Here is an 18054-nt window from a genome sequence, read left to right as displayed (position 1 = left end):
TACAATAGTCTAAGGATTCATAAGCATGAGAAGTTAATAAAGGAAAGATAAATGGATCATAAGTTAGATATTTATTAAAATAAGATAAGAAAATATATTTTCACATCGAGGAGAAAAAACCTCGAACTAAGCCCGAAGGAAATTGTTTAATATTAAAAGATTGCTAGACAAATACAAAGAAAATTATAAAGGAGATAATTGGGCTTCGTCAGCTCACCCCACCGAGGTAACTTCCTCACCATCTCCTTCCACCGCACCGGAGTCCTCACCTCTCTCCGAGGGTCCTTGCAGAAGCCGAGCCTTGAATTTAGCAAGGTATGGATCCCACAACCCAGGTTCCATGAAGGAGAAGTTCCCATCGTGGTTGAAGGCCCAACAATGGTACAACATCTCCTCCGTGGTGGATGATGACACTGCCACTTCCTCCTTGGCTTTAGCTTTGGTCGCAAGAAGTTTTGCTTTGATCTCATCAATGTCAGTCTAAAGCTGTTCAGCTCAGTGGTTTGCTTCTGCGGCCTGATTTTGGGAGGCAGATAATGCAGTCTTTGTGGCTTGCTCGCTTTCTTGGGAAGAGGTAAGAGCAGCCTTAGCAGCATGCTCATTCTTCTAAGAAATTGTTAAAGCGGCTTTGGCATCCTGCTCATTTTCTTCAGCAGTCTTCAAGGCGGCCTTGGCAGTAGCCAACTCAGCATAGACTTCTTCATTTCTGGCCTTGGCACGAGCTATACTCCGGTATTGGGCTAGGGGAGATTGTAGAATAATAGAACAAGCTCAAAGATAAAAAAAAAAAGAGGAAGAACATATTAAATAAAAAGGAAAAGATCAGTTATGGAAGGACCCACGGTGAGGTTCATCCCCATGGTAGATTCGAGAACATCTTTTGGGTTGCGCTCCTCTACGGCCCTCAGGTTCTTCACACTTTCTTTGTATGCGTGGCCCACCATATGAGTGGCCGTCTCATATACTATACCCCGAAAGGCCTCAGGGATCTTTTCCAGGTCTTGTGTTTCCACCAGTATTCGAATGATGGGGGCCTCATCTTGAATAACTTGGGGAGGCAGGGGCATATGTCGAGAGGGGGGAGGAGGAAGTTGCTCAGTAATGACATTAGCCACCAGAGCTGGCTCTCGAGAGGAGCTCGTGTCTTTACCCTTAGAGGGGGATTTTGTAGTATCCCCTGTTTTAGGGGTGGCCTTCTTCACCACGCTAGGCCTCTTCACGACGGGGCTCGTTCTAGGCTTTTCAGCTTGGAAAGTAGTCCTTAGGTCTGGAGCTCCTATTTGTTCCATCTCTTTGCCTAAAAAGAACAAAGGGAGTTAGTTCACAAAAGTTATGTTTCAAAACCATATATAAAGAAAGAGGAGGAAACAAAGATCCTACCATCCGGGCTGGGGGAGGAATCTATTAACACTAGCTCGGGTGTTTTGACTAGGATAGGCATGACCTCCGACCCTGGAGTTAATGGAGGAGAAGGGGAATCTAAAGTTAATATTTATTGGTTCCTAGGGGGTTCATGTCCTTCCTCGGGGATGGATTCGTCTACTTATTTTCTGAATCCAGGGGCAAATGCACCCTGGAGCAAAGAAGGCTAGGACCTACGGTTTGTCCCGTATTCTTCAAAAATGGCGGATCTAAAGTTTAGGGTGTTATCAACTACAACAGTACCTCTAGGGTAGCTATGGTCATAGCGTACCAATAGGTGATCTACGCACTAGAGAAGGGTTACATTTAGATCCAGGATGGTAGGGTGACGGCTAACTTGCTGGTTTGGGTTATAATGAATTAACCTAAAGTCGGCAACAACCCTATCTAACTCCCTAAAGAGGTATGGGTTACCTTGGTCGGAGGGGCCGGATGCTGCCCCTGACACAACTCAGTTTGGGTCGGGTCCCTGGTTAGCTTCAGGAGCCCGTCTTTTCCTCACAAGAGGCACCTCAGCCTCTTCCTCATCGATGTCCTCAACGACTGGTTAGGCTCTTGAGGAGTGGGAAGCTCGAGGATAGTTGTGAGCAGAGCTCGAGTCCTCAGAGCTAATGTCTGCCCCTCTCTGATCAACTCACATGCCAACATGGTGTAATCGTTCACAACCTCACGATAATCCTTTTTGCCATGGGGAAGACTAGATAATTTCTCGTATTGACCCCCGAGGGTCACAGGTTTTTCCGTCCTCGAAAATATGGCTACACGAGAAAGAAACTCAATTAAGACATGTACAAAAAAGAAATATTTTAAAGGAACAAAACTCACGTGCTGAGTTTATAAAGGTAGAAGACATACGAGGATTGTTGAAGTATCGATGTTCGCAATTCTTGAAGCAATTCTACAAAATAGATATTTATAGTTGTTTGGATCGCTGGGAAGCTCGATGACAGGGACGGAGTTTGGAAATCGCGAGAGTTAATAAAACTCGTCACCTCGTCCTCTCTGGTTAGGGCTAGCTTTGAGGCAAAGAAGTATAATATGTCTTCCGGGGTGGGGACCTCCCACTCATGCTTCAGAAATAAATATTTTAGCCCCGCCATAAGCCTGTAGGAGTTTGGGGGGAGCTGGAATGGAGCCAGTTTCATGTAGTTTAAGAAGTCTACGAAATACTGGTCCAAAGAAAGGAAGGCGCTAGCCTTCATATGCTCATCGCTCCAGGCCGCATATCATCTTGGAAGGTGGCACAACTCCATCCCCCTCAAACGCAAGTAGGGCGAGAAGACTGCCAGATCCTATCTCTATGTTGTGACTCAACAAGATTTTATTGACCTTCCCTTGAGTCATGATTTTCGAGATTATACGTTCAACCTTGAAATAAGTGTTAGGATTGATAACGACCTCCCTCTCCACCACCAGAACAAAGTGTGGGATGGGAGAGTTAGAGGTGACCTATTTCCCCTTGCTTTTGTGCTGAGTAGATGAGCTTGAGGCATTTTTCTTCGGAGGAGCCATCAGATCGCCTGATGAATAAGCGGCCTAGTTAGTAGGCGACCTAAGATGATCTATAACTATGTCACGAGGGCACGGGCGAAATGGGTTAGTTTTGTTATACAAGCTAAAGTTAGCCTCAGCCCCATCGTGTGATGCCACATGATATCCTACGTTACGCGCCTTGGTTTCTTAATAGTCCCCTTGTATTTAGGGATCCGTGTGTCAGAATTGTCAGGCCACTAATTTCCTCTAAAAAGCAGTTTTGTGTAAAACTGCCTAAGGAATCGTATACCTTGTATTATACCTAGAGACCTTACAATTTGTATGCCCCAAACAGGTATTTTATAAACCTATTTGACATTAGATGTAACGCCCTGGATAGCCAAGACCGTTACACTGTGTGTTTATAAAGTGCCAGACTTGCTAATCAAGTCACTTAAATAAAATCGTGTAATTGTAACTATTAAGGAACTAGGGTTAAAAGAGTTTTGGTCTCAAAAGCCACACTTCCATTAAAGAGTATTATCTGTTACATGGGATCCCAAAAATATTAAGTTCAAAGACCGTTTACAAAAGACTCAGGGTTTATATACAACATCTGGCCATGCTAAGGCAAAACTAGTAGTTAGGTGACCCTTGTCCTGGTCCTCTCCTCGACCGTGGCAGTCGAACTGCTGACTATGTACATTCCACCTCGGAGCTCTCCACCTCAGGCTTGGTCTAGCTTGTCCTTGCCTTTACCTGCACCACATAGCACCTGTGAGCCAAGGCCCAGCAAGAAAACACAACAACAACAGAGCATGAACAATTAGCAGACAAGTCAATATCTTACATTGCACTACATAAACTCAGATACATCATCAGTCAGTATAGTCAAGTATTCCACATACTAGGCATTTCAATTCATAACATTCATAATTCACAAACGATAACCAGGGCTAGCGCCCTCAGGCTGCTCCCTCTGTTATCCCGTCGTTCTTGGCACCCAGTGGCCAATTCGCGCCCCGTGCGCTAAAAACATGTGCGGTACTCTTAGACCGCTTTCACATGTCCCATGGCGTAATACCAACATTGACACGATGTAACTTTCGGGAGCACTTAGTCCTATCACAATCATACCATCGGGTGCAGTTTTCTTACCTTTCAATTCACTGGTTTCCGATGTCACGAAGCCGCGAGCACGATCCTCTACCCCAAGCCTCTCCAAAGTCCTAATCAAAACACAAATGAAACATCCTTTGTCACTAATCAACCCAAAGATACCTCCCCGGAACCAATCCCACACTCTCAGAACCCCCAAATCCCTAAAACAATGCACCGAAGACATCCCCCGAACCCCCGGAGCAAAGGCTCAAAATTGCAAATTCTAACATCCTGAAATTGGCCTAGCGCCGCGGCACCCAGCAAGTCAGAGAGTACACACACCGCCCAGAAATAGCCTTGCGCCGCGGCATGCTAGAACAGCGCTGCGGCGCTCCTTCGCGATCCCAGAAAATCTGGGTTTTCCCTGTGTTTTTCCCGAACCCAAATCACTCCAAACCATCCCAATTTCATACCTAAGCCCCAAAACTAATTTAAAACCCCACATAGACCAACCAATAACCTATAAACATTATAATCTAGCTCAATTACACAACCACCCACATAATTCACACTTAAATTCAGATTCAAACCCTTGAACCAAAGCTTGAGAAAAGTGTAAACCAGCCCCTTTAGATTCTTAAACCATAACAGCTACGAAAATTTAAACATGATACACTCTTACCTCAGTCAAGAACCCAGCTTGAATTCTCCTAAACTCTAGCTTCAAATCACCTTCTCTTTTGATTATTCCAACTCTGAATTCATTCAAAACCAGCCACCAACTTGCTTCAATTCATACTCATCATCTAAAAACCAGACTTGAAACTTAAACATATCATAGCTAAATCCTTACCTCTGAGTATTCTTGGCCTAAGATTGCTTGATAACTTCAAACACCCCTTGATTCTCCTTCCAAGAGCTAAAGTTCAGCTTCCCTTTTCTATCTTTCTTTTATTCTACTTCTAGGTCTCCAAAATTCAGCATAAAACCAACTTCCCAAAATGCTATACGTAAGTGTATTTTCCTTCAACTCAAACTCACCTATTTACTGCCAAAAGACCAATTTATCCCTCTATTAGTATCCCTTTCTAACTAGACCTCAAGGGCTTACTTTTCCTTTTACTAGCTTTACAATTCTACCACCTCTCCAACAAAACTTGTTACCCTCTATGGTTACTAACAGTTACACAGGTTACCAAAATACCAGTTACCACTATCTAGCTTTCTAGGACCGTCTCGGCACGTGCATCACATTGAAATCACCGCACCCACGTGGTACAAATCACATATCATAATTATCACATAACATAATACACATAGTCATATAACATGCTTAAGATCATAACCATGCATCTAAATCATTAAGATCACACATAATTCCCATTATGCCCTCCAGGCACACTAATCAAGGCCCTTAAGCCTAATTAGTGAATTTGGGTCGTTACATTAGAACTACCCCAGATTAACCCAGAAAGTTACCCACTTCTATGAATACTTCTTTTGTAAAAACATATTCGGTTTCACTTATGGAGCCTAAAGCTGAAACCTATTCCCTATTGGCATTCATAGAAGCCTAACAATAACGAACGATGAACATTCCTTTTTGTTTTTTTTAAAAAAAAGAAGAAGATGAAAAAGAAGTTTCTTTGGGTCATGAAAGATAGAGAAACTTACAGGAAATGTATCCGATGACTGGGGGATGCAGATTCAGATCACGGAAAGCTCCTGCAATTCTTCTGAGTATCTAGGCATGATGAATAGTTCTGGGAATTCTGGGGAAGAAGATGGAAGTTTGAAAAATGTGAAAAAGGGTATTTTTTGAATGCAAAGGTGGTGAGGTCTTAGACTGATCACCCTATTTATACGCAAACCATGGAAATCGATCTAGACTGCTCGATGGGGTTAATTCAAGATCCAAGGACCAAGTTTAAACATACCACATGGCGGCAAAACATTGACAAGACAATTATTACAGTCCTCGAAACCTGAACAGACGCCAATCGCAGTAGATCACGTGTCTAATACTCGAGTAGTAGGCATGCATGGTTTTATGTAGCAGAAGTTTAAAAGCCGCTACTATGTAGGTCAGAAAACGACGACATCATACACGACCAAGAGCTTGGGGGGCAAATGTTGTACCATAATCTTTGCACAAATTCATTCACTCAGCTAAGGTACAGCTGGCAAATAAATAGGTGGAAACGTAATCAAGTAGAATATTTGATTATTATATATACGGAAAGCTCGAGGTTCGTAGTGGTCAGACCTAGTATTGGGCGTCCTGAATTTACCATGAACTACGAATAAGATAAGTCATCAAAGCACTAGCTCAGGGTCGGATAGCTGTCAGAACACAAGCTCGTGGAAGATACGCAGCTCGGGGTGATTCAGATATAACACACACTAAATAATCCCCAAAGATTAGGGATTTTTTTATACGCTTATTCATGGCCAGGCTGTCATATTTATTATCCAAGATAGCAGGACATATTTACTTTTTGATCAAATCATATCCCAATATAAATGGGAATTATTTGTATTGAATATAGACATTATGTCACTGCGTGATTGACTCACGCGGTTACCCAAACCTGTCCATGGAATTTTCCTATAAATACTGGGAATATTGGCCTATAAATACTCGGGGTGATTCTGTAATATTGAAACTTTGCCAAAATAGAGAGAGAAACAACAATAATATTGACTCGTGGACTAGGTGGATTTTAACAACTAAACCATGTAAAAGTTCAGTGTTCTTGAGTAAATTCTGGTTATTTTTCATTACCGTTTACTATTATGCACTAATCTGCCTTTATTATTTCTTAATACACTATTGGAAAAAAATCGCGTCAACACTAGGTTATCTTAAAGTGTGGGGGTGCCTTTCTTATTGCAAGAGCATGGAGCCTAAAAGGACAAATTTGGGTCTAAGGGCCGCTAAGTGTATATTTTTTGGCTATGCCTCACAAGGCCTAGAGGCTATTAGACTTGGAGTCTAATGTGATAATTGAATCAAGAGAAATGGAGTTATTTGACAATATGTTATATTGTGATAGAAATTCTCAAGAACCCACAGGTGTTGGAGAATCTTTTGAAGAGAAAGATCCAAAGGTTGATGAGCAACCTATACTCCCTCAGAGAAGCCAAGGGTTTAAAGAATTAGGATCAATTGAGAGATGTTCTCAGGTAGAAATACTCTACGGTAAACCTTAAGAAGTCACGTGGAAATTTCCTATGATTCTTCAAGTTGAAAATGTCCCAAAACCTACCAAGAAGTAATGTCTTCGAGAGACTACATTTTTTTTAAGGACGCAGTAAATGATGAGATGGATTCAATTATGTCAAACCACACATGGGAATTGGTAGACCTTCCACAAGGTTAAAAAAAAATTGGGTGCAAGTAGGTAATTCAGAGGAAATCTCACACCGATGGCACATATAAACCTATAAAAGCTAGATGAGTAGCTAAAAGGATTAAATAAAAGGAAATAATCGATTATTTTGACCCATATGCATTGGTTGCTAGGAAAACCACAAAAAGAGTTTTGTTTTCCTTATCACTAATCTATAACCTTTATGTTCATCAAATGGATGTAAAAATGACATACCTAAATGGAGATCTCGCTGAGGACATCTATATGAAACAACCAGAAGGTTTTGTTCTAAGGTGAAATGAACATAAAGTGTTTAGGCTTGTTAAATCTTTATATGGTTTAAAACAAGCACCGAAACAATGGCAATGAGAAGTTTGATAAAGTTATTCTTTCGGATGGGTTTAGACACAGTAATGTAGAAAAATGCTTTTACTCTAAGACTTGTGATGGTTATGTCATCTTGGTGTGTCTATATATTAATGATTGTTGATTTTGAGTAATGAGAGGAGAGACATAATAGAAAAGAAGAGGTTTCTATCTTTCACTTTCTAGAAGAAGGACATTTGATAGGTCGATTCCCCTTTTGGTATAAAAGTGAGAAGAAATAGTGGTGTTATGCCTTATGTGAAACTCACTTTTTTGAGAAAGTGCTTGACAAGTTTAGTAATCTCAAAATCAAAGAGGCAAATGCACTATTTGATTCAAGCATAATGCTTGAAAAGAATAATGGTAGAGCGTTGGCTCAGCTTGAGTATGCAAGTGCATTAGGGAGACTAATGTATGCAGCTCATTGTACAAGAGTAGATATTTCATATGCGGTTAGTAAACTAAGTAGGTTTACTAGAAATCCAAGTATGAAGCATTGGAAAGCAATTGATAGAGTTCTAGGTTACCTTAAAAGGACCAAGCAACTAGGCCTCCAATATTCAAGGTTCCCGAAGATACTTGAAAGATACTCTGATGCAAGTTGGATATCAAGCGTGGGAGATAATCTCTCCACAAGTGGTTGGGTGTTTATGCTCAAAAGAGGAGCGGTTTCTTGGGGCCCAAAGAAACAAACATATATTACACTCAACCATGGAGAATGAGTTTATAGCTCCAGTGGCAAATGGAAAAAGGCCAAGTGGCTTAGGGATTTCATGAGGAATATCTCAATGGTGATAAAATAGGCCACATTAGCTAGAGCTTACAATAGCATGAGAAGTCTAGACATATATGTCTAAGACATGAGTATGTGAGACAAGTGATTTGAGGTGGAATCATATCAATCTCATTTATAAATACAAGTGAGAACTTAGTGGATCCATTTAATAAAAAAAACCTCATGTGAAGAGGTTAGTAAGCTCCACTTCAAAAGGGATGGGATTGAAACTCCTAGAATTATAGATTCACCAATGATGGAAACCCAACTCCTAACTTGTACAAATCAAGCTAAATAGTTCAATGGGTAAGAAAAAGTCATTGATAAGTGAATAGTTTCAACACTAAAACCTATGGCGAGTTCCATCCGAGATGGTTATTGTTGGTTGCTACCGAGTTAGGGATAAACCTAGGGATTTTAATGAAGATCAGCTGAGTGCAACAAACATATATAAAGGAAGCAATGAAGCTGTAAGATCTTCACCTATGTGTACTTAGAGGTGTTGCTGCCTCTCATGGGAGTTGGAGTTTCTCCCTGGAATGTTCATGAAGAGATGAGCACATGGCCATGATAGTGCTAAGCGAGAAAGTGAGAAAAAAAAATATGTGGTGGAGGTACGTGAGGTATCACCAGTTTTATCATATGGAATACTTGGTTCAAGTATTTAAGCAACTAATGATTTCAATAAGACTTTGTGGTATTTTCACTAAGGTAAAATTCAAACCGAGAGGTACTTTATTTTATGCACCAAAATTGTTTGAGCTAGAGAATGCGACTTTTATTTAACCAAGTGGGGGATTGTTATGATTGGATAAATACAAAAGATAAGTGTTAAAATACAAGCTAGGTATAAACACTTAGTGCATGTCACATAGTGAAGATATGAAATTTGAGTTTCAATTGTAGCCACTTTTAAAAATGTGTTTTTGGGTCCAAAGTGATGCATGGAGGTATCTAAGGGTCCCCAAAAAGTTTAGTAGCATTTGGATCATTTTTAGGACCTTTGGAGGGGTCCAACAACAAAGAGGGTGGCGATGCGTCGCCACCCAAGTGGCGTACCATCGCCTGATGCTAACCCTAGCAAGCGATGCATCGCCTACATGTAGGCGCTGTATCACATGTCTTGCAATACATTGCCTACTGGAGTTCGTACAAGTTATGTAAATTTCTCTAAATTACGTTTTTTACAAGTCTAATCCTATTAGTTAGACCTAATGGTGGGGCCTACTCTATATAAGGGTCAAAATAGAGTTTTGGAAGACTTGATCACTCTCTCCAATCTCACTCTAACCTCTCTCTCTCTCTCTAACTCCAAGAATATCAGTTTTTCTCCAAGAAACTCATAAAAAAAGTGCTTGACTTTGTAAGTTTAAGGCTTGTTCAATCTCAATCCTCATTTCCTCTTAGAAAGACCTCAAGCATCAATTGTGGCTAGGAAATAGAGTATTAGGACAACATTAAAAGATGTGTATAAGGCTTGGATTTATTGTTTTTCTTTTGTTCTAAGGATTTGCTCAAAGTGGTGGTTCTAGAAGGGTTTTTGAAGGTTCATCAAAGTTGAAGAAGATCATTCACCAACTATGGTTTGCATAATCTTTCTCAATCTTTATTTATTCTTTGTTAATCTATTTTTTGTGTAGATTCTAAATTTTGGGGTGGTGTTATCTCACTCTCCACCCATTGCCAACCCATATTTGATTCTCTTTTATTTTAGGATCTCTTTATTCTCATTACTCTTGCTAATTTTTTCTCATATATGAAATGGTTTCTTTTTAATCTTTTGATTTTTAGCGTTTATCCAAAATATATAGTGTTGGAGGGTGACAAAACCTTTTTCTCTCAATGATAAGTTAGTAATCCAATGTAACTGAAGTCAATTGAGTAGTAGTTTTAAGAGTTATCTCCACTAAGGTGGAATCATGGATGATAATGACATCAAAGGCAAAGAATCAATTAACGATGTTGCATAAGCTTTTATGGAAGAGGAGACACAAAAAAATGCCAACAAAGGGGTTATTTCTGACGTTGTGTTTATTGAGAGTAATGAGGAGGATCATGAAGAGATAAAAGGTGTACAGGATCAACCTATTGGCCAGGAACATATCATTGAGCTCTAGCCAGAGCAGCTGGAGATAGTAAGAAAGAAATTCGTTGAAGAACTATCCCTAGAGTTGGAAGCTAACATCGAAGCGAACGAGGAGATAGTTAGGGGGATTACTCTAGAAAAAATGTATGGTAGGAGATACATTACAAGAAATCAGGTGAAACAGAGCCTGACTTGTTTATGGACTGTTATAGGAAGTTGGCGCATGAAGACAATGCGAGTCTGGGGCATTTTCTTCGACATGGAAAAATATTTCTAGGAAATTCTTAGAAGGAGACCATGGCTAGTAAATGGACAACTCCTAAACATTAGATAATGGTCGGAAGACGGAAGGTGGCAGGCAGTCGATATGGGAGAGGCCAGATTTTGGGTGCAAGTTCATGGTCTACCCACCCCATACCTATCGTAGGAAAATTCTCCAATAATTGCAATAAAGATAAGAAAGTTTCATGGATGTGACAAGGCTAATAGGAGGGAGACACACCGTAGGGAGAACTTGAAATTTTAGGTGGACATCCTCATTAATCATCCTTTACCTGGTAGCTTGTTCTTCAATATTCAAAAAGATCGCAAGTAATGGATACAATTCAAGTATGGAAAGATGCCCAACTATTGTCACCTTAGTCACTTGAGCCAAAGATGTAATCGGCCAAAGGCATATGTATACCCTCCAATTGGCAAGATTGTACCTATGTATGGTCCATGGATCATGTGTGAGGTCCCCATTAGAGAATGATTTGATACAAGCAACACAATTCTGAGGAGAACCATCAGTAGAGGAATTCTGGCACTGGAGGCAACGTCTTCGAAGGCCAATGAGTGTGGTGGTGACAACTTGCTGGTAAACGCGAATCTGGCAGGAATGGCAAGGACACAGATTGGTTCTTCAAAAGGGAAAGCCTAGGCCACCTAGAATTCTGCAGGAGACACACCTATGAGAAAAAAGGCTATTTTGAGCGATAACTTGACAGACCAAGGCATGGAGAAGAACCACAAGGCATCACTCCACCCCATTGTCCAAATAGGTAGTGACCCAAGGGATAAAGACATCATAAGAACTCTTATGGCTACCACAGGACCCTCCTCGGAACAAACCCTTGAAATTCCCCATGCCAAGCATTGTAAATCAAGGACACCCCACCATTACCCCGAGGCTACTATACTACCATGGCACAGTGAATCAATCCTAGCCCCCTTTTTTGATAAGCTCATGGGCCCAAGGGAAGTGGACAAATTTGAAGCCAAACATACTATCTTTCATGACACATTGGACTTGAGTAACAAACTACACCAAGCTTCTGGGCCCAGGAAGAGGAAGGCCAATTTGTGTATTACCCCAATCATACAAGTTAGCCCAGATGACATCCAATTTGGAACATCATGTGTTGAAGGCCTGAGTTTCTTCCCTCCTGATACCCCTTCTTCATTCTCCCTGGGTAAAGGTCAGGCAAGGACTTTGTCAAAATAAGGGAAGAAAAGGGCACGTAAAAGGACGAGCATAAGAAGCAGTGGTCGTACAACTATAAGGAAGAGTACAGGAGGAGTGATTCATTTCAATCTACCATTAGAAACTGAGAAGACATAAGGTAACCTTGCTGATCCTAACAATGAAAACTTTTTGGTTGTTGAGGTTAGAATGGATCCACTTTTTTAGACGAGCGTGGAATTTTTGGGGCCTAGTGAGAGCCCCAACAACCCAGGGTTTGAGAGCTTGGGAGAGGAAGTACAAACCTCATTGTATTTTCCTAATGGAGACTAAGGTAGAGGACAGAAGAATGAAAGAATTTGGGAGAGATCTGGGCTTTGCGAGATTTTCTAGTATTCGTTCACTATGTCTACCAGGTGGATACTGTTTGATTTGGAAGAAGGAAATAAGGATGCATGTCATTAACTCTTGTGGTAATGTAATAGAAGCAATGGTCTCGCACCTGTAAAATGAGACAACTTGGACCTTATATGCTACTTATGGGAGTCTGCATGATGAGGAAAGGGCAATTTTTCTTGGAGTAGATTGACTCAAAGAAGCCAGAGTTGCGACCATCTGTTGGTGTTAGTGGGGAACATGAATGAGTTGAAATGGACAACTATTACTACAAGAAAAAACAGTATTCATAACACTTAAAAACTGCTAACCGGAAGTATTCATAACGCTTCTCAAAACGCTAACATAGCCCCTGTTATTAAAAGTCTCGTCTTTTCTATAAAAATTTTTGAATGTTATGTTCGATGTTATCTTAAAGTATTCAATAACACATTTTTTGTTGCTATCATTTTAAAATAATAACGTTTAGTTAGAGTAATTGGTTATAAATTTGAAGTTTAATCTTAAGCTTTTTGCATAACACTTTTCAACTGTTATAATTGATTATTTTGATAGCATTTTTAGTTTGTTATATTATATAAATCATAACATTTTGTTACCATTATAATATGTATCCAAAACAGCCATAAATGCCATATTAAAGGTCCAGTAATAAAATTTTGTTATTTTAGTCTAGATAATAGGTTTTTAATTGTGTTGTGTAAGGATAATTATAAGTTTTTTTTAAATGAAAAGGTTTTTATTATCGTATTTGGATAAAAAAGTATTAAAATTAATCACAAAATGTAATATTAAATAGATTGATAAACCATAAGTATTACATTAAACAATAACTAATTCAAACCATGACTGTGGCTACTTCATGAGATCTTAGTTCTAACTTAAGTTTGAAAGCATACATAATAAAGTTTTATAATCTTGAACATCTTTTACTTCAAAAATGAAAAACAAAAACATAACAAGATACACAAAAAGTAAACCATGAAACTTGCTCCATCCTTCAATTCATCATCCATTATGCACTTGTCTTTGTTGTGGGTTGATTTTCTTAGCTGCATAAGAATTTAAATAATTAATGCTTAAACTTAAAGTTAATAGTAAACTAAAAGAGTACATAAAAAAAAGTTAATTACCTAATTATGACTTTATCAGCTGGCCATGCAATTATACTACCTATAGCATCTTCTATAGTAGACATAACTCCTGAAGGCCTCCACAGAAATTCATCATTCTTTCTCACAAGATCTATCCCCATTTTCATAGCACTAGGCCCAAGAGGAACATGGTGAACCTCATCATTTGGGTCACTTGAAACAAAATAGCCTTCTGCAATAATTTCATCAGATCCAAATGTGTGATTCTTGACACTAACAATATATCAATAAAACATATTCACCATCAGTAAGAAATGAGTGATTTTATATTGAATAATATAAGTTCTAATTTTTATCATTTTCATGTAATTAGTATCATAATTACTGCAGGGGAAGGAACATGAGAGTTTGATTGAACATTGTTTGATTGCTCCTCACTCTGAGCAGATGTATTCTATTTACAAGTAAGATAACAAAACATGAATTCAACATCAAAATTAAAAGAAGAAAATACAAAAGTAAAGACAAACCTAAAAATTAAACATGAATCTTAGTTATTATTATAAGAAGAGAATAAACAATACTTTCAATCAATGATGTAACAAAAATATCCAAAAAAAATTACAGAATGAACATAACTTTACCACTAATTCAACCACATGAAACTTAAAAGAAGAAATTGCAATTCAACCTACTCTAACTCAGCCACAATACTTTCAATCACTATCTCTTATTTTGGAGTACCAACAAATGATTGTTTCTTTCTATTCCTAAACTTCTATGAAAAACAATATATATATATAAATGACCATTAAACAGATAAGCAGCCTCAAATATTAAAAATAATATTTAGAGATAAAGATGTTATAAAAAATTAGATCAACGAGTTTACACTGAGAGATAAGCTTCAAAGAGGATAAAATGAAGAAAAATGTGAGGCCATCAAGAAAGAAGCTATGGGTTTGCTGATATTAGAATAGTTACGAAGAAAGAGATGACAAAATATAATATTCTTTAATTTTTAAACTTAAAAATAATGAAACATTCAAAAGTTTAAAAATAGACTCCAAAGAGAAGACAGTAGAAATCGCAAAGTACAACATTGGGAGTCACTAGGGATGGACAAGTCACTATCATGGCAACCAAATAATAATCTCACTACACTTAATTCATAGTAATTACTCTTGAAAAGTTCTAGACACCTGCCTTTATATAATTTGCAATGTCTTAATTGGAATTTATATTTGTAAAGACAACCAAGGAACATGGACATAGACTTTTTGAATCGTAATTAAGTTGTCTAGATATATTTTCAACCATTTACACGAATATTTTTCTTTTGTATATACAAGTCATCAAAGTTTAACTTTTTAAGAAAAGTGATAAATATTATTTTTTAAACAAAATGTCTTGTATTAATTTATAAAAAATACAAGGATGTGGAAAAACCACAAATAACAACAGCAGAAAATTACATATGTAAATATTCTCATTTTTTAACTCTCAAGCTAACTAAATTATAAAAAGAACAGCCAAGCCTATACATGGAAAAAAAAAGTTCAAACAAAAAACCAAAAACAAAAGTTACAGAATACCCTTCCAATTTTGAAAGAGAACTAAGAAGAAGATGATAAATATGAAAGTTGATTTACATGATTAAGGAATTTACAACAAGGCAATCAATTTGAGAAATGAAAAAATAAAACTAGGAATTTCAAATTCTTAGTTACATGGTAGTTTTCATATAAAGTTAAAATGGCTAGTATACAGTAAGAATCATCAAATTAGTCCATCAATATAAATGAAAATTAATTACCCAAGCACCAAACAATTTCAAATAAAGTTTCCTTCCAATTTGAAATTTAATTGAGCCAAAGTAGAATTACATTCATAATTTTTCTTATGTGTCTATGAAAAATTAAAAGAAAAATCAAAATAAATAAACATACAAGTGTATGCTTTTACCAATCTAATTAATCTACCAATAACCAAACCAATCAACCAAACACAAGTTAATTATAAGATAATAATAGATAATTCTACATAAAATCAGAAAACATTCTTCCCATATTATTAACCAACCATCTACCATTATCAATTCAAAATATTCAAACAACACACAAATTTTCTTCCTTATCTCGCCGTAGCACACAAATTTCTCAGATCCTACTTCACTAAGACACACAAGTTCTCAACATTCCGTTATCACTGCAACACACAATAATAATCTAAGGACCTACTTCACTATGGATAAATATCTAAGATATTCAAACTCTTTTAACATTTGCATAATATTATAAAACAAAAGTAAGAGAAGATACCTCTTGCAAACTGTTGGAAATAAAGTTTCCTTCCAATTTAAAATCCAATGAAGCCACTAAAATGAAATCCAAATTACATACCAATTAATAAACTATCAACATCAATAGACAAATTAATTGAGATAATGTAAGAAAATGTGTTAAGAAAAAAAATCAAACTCTAAATTTTTATATTATATTCTGTTGGAAATCAATCTAGATATATATTCTTAGTAAAAATAAGAACAAAGGAGCTAGCATCAAGCTAGTAGAAAAGCATCCCGACTAGGTCGGCACCCAACCCTAAAAGCTATCACCTAAACCATATCAAATATATTAAAATAACTATAAATACAGAGTTTAGGATCACAAATATAAAATAAACACTCAAAACAAGATACATATGGTTTTTTCATTAAGGAACAAGAGTGCAATGATTTACCATATAATCTATTTAAAGCTACATATAGAATAGTGAGGACTCCTCAACATCATCATTAGAGAGAATTAAGGCAGTCTCTTTGATTGATTTCCTGACCTATAAATAAGAGACCAAAAGTTGAATGAAAGTTAATAGAAGAATTAATAAATAGATCAACAATAGCTACGCCTCCATTATAGAAAAATAATAAAGAAGATTGACAACATAAGTATAATCAAATTCCAACAAAAGATAGATTTAGTTTCTCAAGTCAGCATACTAAATTGCAATCTTATACGGAAGTATCATTTCATTGATTGCTCATCTTTCTTGTGCTGGCTTTAGCTGCATTGTAAATTTAAATTGTATGTATTTTAGTTTAGTGAATTTAATAGGCTGTATTTTATCTTTGACATAACTGCTTCTTTATTAGATAGCTCATACTCAACCTACAAATTTGCACACTTGTACATATATCAGTAGTGGAAAAAAAATTTTAGTCATATGACAAATAAAAAATAATATAAAAACATGATCAAACCTTCTATTCTAGTAAATAGAATGTCTGCATAACATAGTATATGATCTATTGCTCTATCTTAAGACAGTTTTTATACTCAATCAAAAGTTGAATGCATGAATTCAACCAAACAGACCATTCTATTATTACAGAAAAATTGCATAGTAAATAAAAAGCAGAGCAACCCCATGGCCAAAAATGAGGAAAAACTAAACAAAAACCAAATGAGAGACCCAATAAATGGTCAATCCCATGGACAAGGCAAGCCAAAATGACAACCCAAGTAGTAACAAGTTCCTGAAATGCCAGAAAATCAACTAGCAAAGAAATATCAAAATATAAACTAATGTCTTCATTTCTTCTACACTAGATCATTTACGTTATAATTTATTATTATTTGGCTAAGTTAGTACCTGTCGAAGTTTTAGTTCTTTCTCCACCACCAAAGAACTCATCTGAAGTACAAAACCAAACATTGCAGTTGTAATAAAAAATGGTGGTCCTACGGTAATCATTGCAGAGAGACTTTTCACCTTAGGGTGTGCAAACTCCTTAAATGAAACCATCAAGCTAAAGTTTGGATCTGACAATGAAAAAACTCATCACAAAAGTAACACATTTATAGACTAAAGCAATTGTTAAAAGTCAAAGCTTCTTTTAATTTATCATGTAACCAGAAAAAAAAAATTGCTATCAAGTATCTATAACATTGATACCTCCAATGAGAGACCTAGCAATTTCACGCTCTGCTGCAATTTGAAGTGGTATTTGAAACTTTAATGTGGGTTCTTCATAGTTCCCTTTTTTTCTAATGGAGTTGAATTAGTCTGTATACCATAGCTAATTACAGTAGAATTTAGTTCAACAAAATGCAAGGCTCTGGGGTCAGCATAGGATTAGAAAACAGCCACTCATCTACTTCAGCTGTTGATTCAAATGACTTAACTTGCAGAAGTAAATTAAGGTTGTGTGACCAGGAAGATCAGTGCTTTCTGTAATAATCTTTTCATGCTTAACAGTTTCAGACAGTAGGGAGCAATGAAGCATAAAGTGTTTCATAAATTTCTTCAGAAAGCAAGGCAAAGGCTTGCTACACTACAAACATAATCAATCAAAGTTTTTTTTTCAAATAATAAAAAAAGCACCTATATGTCCTATACTGATATTAAATGTACAAAAGATAGTTTAAATATAAATAGATAGAATATATAACCTTCATGATAATATTTTCTCTTAGAAGTAATAAGCAATTACATCCCCTATTGTAATACAAATTAAAACA

The 18054-nt window shown here is 37.1% G+C and overlaps 1 long non-coding RNA gene across 1 annotated transcript; it reads right to left on the bottom strand.

Annotated features, from left to right (window-relative positions):
• Positions 1-13209: 13209 nt before the first annotated feature.
• LOC133821576 (uncharacterized) lies at positions 13210-17752 on the bottom strand. Its single transcript, XR_009887679.1, has 4 exons — positions 17489-17752; positions 17186-17355; positions 13571-13804; positions 13210-13489 (listed from the first exon to the last, which is right to left on the bottom strand). It is a non-coding gene; the product is annotated as an uncharacterized LOC133821576 (long non-coding RNA).
• Between the last annotated feature and the right edge of the window lie 302 nt (positions 17753-18054).

This window comes from Humulus lupulus, chromosome 3 (assembly GCF_963169125.1).
Source record: "Humulus lupulus chromosome 3, drHumLupu1.1, whole genome shotgun sequence".
NCBI classification, from domain to species: domain Eukaryota; kingdom Viridiplantae; phylum Streptophyta; class Magnoliopsida; order Rosales; family Cannabaceae; genus Humulus; species Humulus lupulus.
The sequence above is the reverse complement of the archived record's forward strand: the minus strand, read 5'-3'. Positions and strand labels throughout refer to the sequence as shown.